This window comes from Sapajus apella, unplaced genomic scaffold (assembly GCF_009761245.1).
Source record: "Sapajus apella isolate SASKATOON/1434 unplaced genomic scaffold, GSC_monkey_1.0 scaffold58, whole genome shotgun sequence".
Taxonomy (NCBI): Eukaryota; Metazoa; Chordata; class Mammalia; order Primates; family Cebidae; genus Sapajus; species Sapajus apella.
In genome coordinates this window covers 1859515-1864907 of record NW_022436998.1, presented here as the reverse complement: position 1 = coordinate 1864907, position 5393 = coordinate 1859515, and the positions used below count along the sequence as shown (strand labels likewise).

The 5393-nt window shown below is 40.5% G+C and overlaps 1 pseudogene across 1 annotated transcript; it reads left to right on the top strand.

The window, feature by feature from the left end:
• Nucleotides 1-4003: 4003 nt before the first annotated feature.
• Nucleotides 4004-4693, top strand: LOC116528453 (annotated as a pseudogene). The gene has a single exon (XR_004259033.1). The product of XR_004259033.1 is annotated as a 40S ribosomal protein S6 pseudogene (transcript).
• The last annotated feature ends 700 nt before the right edge of the window (nucleotides 4694-5393 follow it).

Genomic DNA, 5393 nt, shown 5'->3' with positions numbered 1-5393 from the left:
TCCAACCTCTGCCTCCTGGGTTCAAGTGATTCTCATGCCTTAGCCTCCTGAGTAGCTGGGATTACAGGTGTGAACCATTGTGCCAGGCCTGTGTTTGCTTTTTTGTTTAGACAGTTCATATTTTACTTGTACTAACTGCAAAACCCTAAACTATCAGACAATACAATAGAGAGGGAGAGCTCACAGTAAAACATCGATTAAGATGTTGTGATACAGACAACTCCTCACCATGAATGAAAATTTTACAGCCATATATGAGAGGATTTCTTTTCCCCTCAGAATGTGAAGCCGTTTTCCTTACTTATTTTCTTATAAACAAAGCACACTCTTAAATCTACAATGAAAAAAATATATAGCATGCAGTAAAATGATATAGATTTTCTGTTGTTCTGTTTTGTAAACCATATGTAATGCCATCATTGTTGGGATACCGAAGTGGTTGCTATTTATTGTTTTGATTAACATGAAAAGTGAAAGAGAGAATACTTTTAGATCTGAAAGGAGCATTGCAGATGAAAGACTTCAGTAATTGCTCCAGCAGACTGCAGAGGGCTAGTTTCACAGCAAGAAACTTTAGATAATCGGCAAAATGTTTCATTCATATGACCTATTTGATTAGGGGTGGGGTAGTTGGGATCTGCTGGGCCTGGGGTGAATTTCTCCCTCATAGCCTCAGCCTATGACAGAACAACCTCTTCATGCCCTGTGCTCTACTGTGGAATTTGTGGTCCTGCCCCTTCGGTCAAAGCCATCTTAAAATGGCAAGAATAGCAGCAGTACTGAGTCAGGCATTCAAAAGGAGGAGAACTGGCTAGCCCAGGCTGCTGGTGTGAGAGACAGATGAAGATGTTCTTGTCAAAAGCCCAGCCAGGATCCTTTCAAATTTTATGATCAGAAATGCCCTGCAGGCCGGGCGTGGTGGCTCACGCCTGTAATCCAAGCACTTTGGAGGCCAAGGCAGGCGGATCACCTGAGGTCGGGAGTTCAAGACCAGCCTGACCAACATGGTGAAACCCTGTCTTTAAAAAAAAAAAAAGAAAGAAAGAAAGAAGAAATGCCCTGCATGCAGCCATACTGCTTTCATCCAATGGAGTGGGTGGGAAGCAGAATCAGGAAGAAAGAGAACACTAAGGACCTGGAGAGTGAGGAGGCCTTTAGCACAGGCTCTCCTTCCTCTGGATCTCAGATCTCAAAACAATCTAGGGCCCATGAGCCCTGAGTCCTCATTTGAGTTCAACAAACTGACCTGAGGGATCCCTGTAAGTGTCTTCCAAATTTTTTGAATACTCTGAAAAAAATACCAGTATCTAGACTCACACAATATTTCTAGCACCAAATGTGGGGCATGGAGGGTTCCCCACACCAAGCAATTCTCCAGACATGGGGGTGGGGTGGGGTGGGGAAGGGGAGCGAGTGGGGTCCTACAGTTTAATTCATTCCTGATACTACCTACTGGTTGGGTAGCCTCAGATCCCACGAGTGAAAAGGCTCAGTCCCACAGACTGCCCCTACTTCAGATGCCAGATGGAAGTCCGGGCTTGCCTTACTTCTCACCAATCATCTATAAAGTGAGGGTTTCTAAGACCCCCCTCTCCCCACAGGTTTCATAATTTGCTAGAGTAGTTCAGAACTCAGGGAAACGCTTTGCTTACATTTATTAGTTTACTATACAGGGCATAGCTCAGGAACAGCCAGATGGAAGAGATTCACAGGGCGAAGTATGGGGGTCAAGGTGAGGAGGGCAGAACTTCCATGCCTTCTCCAGGTGCCCACCCTCCCAACACCTCCATGTGTTCACCCACCTGGAAATTTACCAAATCTTGTTGTTCAAAGGTTTTTAACAGCTTAAATTCCAATCCTTATCTCCTCCCGAGAGGTAGGTGAATTGGGCTGAAAGTCCCAGCTTTCTATAATCCTTCTGGTGACTGGCCCCATTCTGACACTATCTAAATCACCTCATTAGCATAAACTCAGGCATGATCAAAAGGGGCTCCTTGCAAAGAACCAAAGACACTCCTGTCATTGAGAAAATACCAAGGGCTTTAGGAGCTCTGACCCAGTAACTGGGACAAAGACCGAACATATTTCTTTTTACACTACAAACACCTTTTTCGATGATGGAACATTTATGCTTTCAGGGAATACATATGAATTTTAGAAATAACCAAGCCCATTCAATTCTAATCAAGCTGGACCAATGATGACTTTCATTTGGATAGTGTGTTTCATCTCACAAGGTGTTATCACAATGCTTTGTATTATTTAATCTTCAGGACAACTCCTGGAGTAGGTACAGTCATGCACTACACAATGACATTTCAGTCAATGATAAATCACATATGTGACTGTGGTCCCATAAGATTATAATAGAGGTGAAAAATTCTTATCACCTAGTATTTACAATCCTATACTTTTCATCATTATTTTAAAGTGTACTCCTTCTACTTATTATTATTTTTTTTAGAACTGTAAGCCTCAGGCAGATCCTTCAGGAGGTATTCAGAAGAAGGCATTGCTATCACAGGAAATAGCAGCTCCATGCGTGTTAATGCCTCTGAAGACCTTCCAGTGAGTCAAGATGTGGAAGGTGGAAAACAGTGATGTTGATGATCCTGACCCTGGTAGGCTAATGTGTGTGTTTGTGTCTTAGTTTTAAAAGGCAAATAAAATAACAAACATTAAAAATAGGGGCCGGGCGCGGTGGCTCAAGCCTGTAATCCCAGCACTTTGGGAGGCCGAGGCGGGTGGATCACGAGGTCAAGAGATCGAGACCATCCTGGTCAACATGGTGAAACCCCGTCTCTACTAAAAATACAAAAATTAGCTGGGCATGGTGGTGCATGCCTGTAATCCCAGCTACTCAGGAGGCTGAGGCAGGAGAATTGCCTGAACCCAGGAGGCGGAGGTTGCGGTGAGCCGAGATTGCGCCATTGCACTCCAGCCTGGGTAGCATGAGTGAAACTCCGTCTCAAAAAAAAATAAAAATAAAAATAAAAATAAAAATAGAAAAAAAAAAAAGCTTACAGAATGTATTAGTCTGTTCTCACAGTGCTAATATAAAATAAAAAACATTAAAAATAGAAAAAAAGCTTACAGAATGTATTAGTCTGTTCTCACAGTGCTAATAAAGACATTCCTGAGACTGAGTAGTTTATAAAAGAAAGACGTTTAATTGACTCACAGTTCCACATGGCTGGGGAGGCCTCACAATCATGGCAGAAGGTGAATGAGGAGCAAAGTCATGCCTTACATGGTGGTGGCAAGAGAGCTTGGGAACAGGAACTCCCATTTATAAAACCATCAGGTCCTGTGAGACTTCTTCACTACCATGAGAATAGTATGGGGAAAACTGCTCCCATGATTCAGTTATCTCCACCTGGCCCCTCCCTTGACACGTGGGGATTATTACAATTCAAGATGAGATTTGGGTGGGGACATGAAGCCTGACCATATCACAGAATAAGGATATAAAGAAAATATTTTTGTACAGCTGTACAATGTGTTTGTGTTTTAAGCTGTGTGATTACAAAAGAGTCAGAAAGTTAATAAAAATAAATATTTATAAAGTAAAAAACTATAGAAAGCTAATTTATTATTGAAAAAAGAAAATTTAAAAATTAAATTTAATGTAGCATAAGTATACAGTTTAGTCTACCATAGTGTACAGTCACGTCCTAGGCCTTCACAGTGACTCACCACCCACTCACTGACTCACCCAGAGAAACTTCCAGTCCTGCAGGCTCCATTCATGATAAGTGCCCTATATAGATGTACCGCTTTTAAATTAATTATATGTATTTTTACTATACCTTTTTGGTTTTTTTGTTTTGTTTTTGTTTTTGTTTTGAGACAGAGTCTTGCTCTGTCACCAGGCTGGAGTGCAGTGGCGTGATCTTAGCTCACTGCAACCTCTGCATCCCTGGTTCAAGTGATTCTCCTGCCTCAGCCTCCCAAGTAGGTGGGACTACAGGCACCCATCACCATGCCCTGCTAATTTTTTTGTATATTTGGAAGAGACAGGGTTTCGCCATACACTACCTTTTCTATATTGAGATATGTTTAGATACACAAACACTTATTATTGTGCTACAATTGGCTTTAGTATTTGGAACATGCTGTACACATTTGTAGCCCAGAAACAATAGTCTATACCATCTAGCTTAGGTGTTTGGTAGAGACTGGAGAAAAGAGAAAATCAGTTCGTGGTTGCATTATGGATGCCAATCTGAGTGTTCTCAACTTGGTTATTGTAAAAAAAGGAGAGAAGGATATTCCTGGACTGACTGATACTACAATGCCTCACCGCCTGGCACCCAAAAGAGCTAGCAGAATCCGCAAACTTCTCAATCTCTCTAAAGAAGTTGATGTCCGCTGGTATGTCACAAGAAAGCCCTTAAACAAAGAAGGTAAGAAACCTAGGACCAAAGCGCCCAAGATTCAGTGTCTTGTTACTCTTCACGTCCTGCAGCACAAACGGCAGTGTACTGCTCTGAAAAAGCAGCATACTAAGAAAAATAAGGAAGAGGCTGCAGGATATGCTGAACTTTGGCCAAGAGAATGAAGGAAGCTAAAGAGAAGTGCCAAGAACAAATTGCGAAGAGACGCAGACTTTCTTCTCCGCGAGCTTCTAAGTCTGAATCCAGTCAGAAATAAGATTATTTGAGTAACAAATAAGTAAGATCGGACTCAAAAACAAAAACAAAACAAAACAAAAAACAAAATTCAATGCTCTTTACCCTTTATCAGAGGTTGTATTTTATACTTCTATTTAGTAAAATATGAAGCACCACTATAAGAGCAGTGAAACTAATTTTCATCCGTACTGCATAATCTTGTACCAAAAGCAATTCCTAAAGAGAATTTCCAAAATATTTTAAGCAATGGCATCCTCATTAGCGTGAGTGTGTGGTCTCCTGAGAAATAAATGAATGGTGTTCTTAAACTTCCAGATACATGGTTGGATTTTAAAGTCTCATTATTTCAGTGTCAAAACTGGTAATACTTTAAAATGCTTACTGTATTAGCTTCCATAAAAAATCATTATGCAGGAAAAAATATTGAAGGCATAAGCGATTTAACAGCTGCAAAAGGGAAAATTGCAAAGAATACCTAATGAATGTTAATATAACATAAAACCAGACTTGTGGACTATTTTTATTTAGGAAAAGAAAAAATTTTAGCATAATTTTGATACCTATATGTCTACAGAAGAATGTCATCATTCTTGGAGGTTATATGATAGAAATTCCTCTCATATATAAAGAAATATGAGAGGGATGTTCTCTAATTCACTTTTTTCCATATTTTTTGGCTTTGGGTCATTTGTTCCATTATACGTTTCTCTTAGGTACAGTGACTACATGTATGAAATCAGCATGCAAGAGTGTTATATC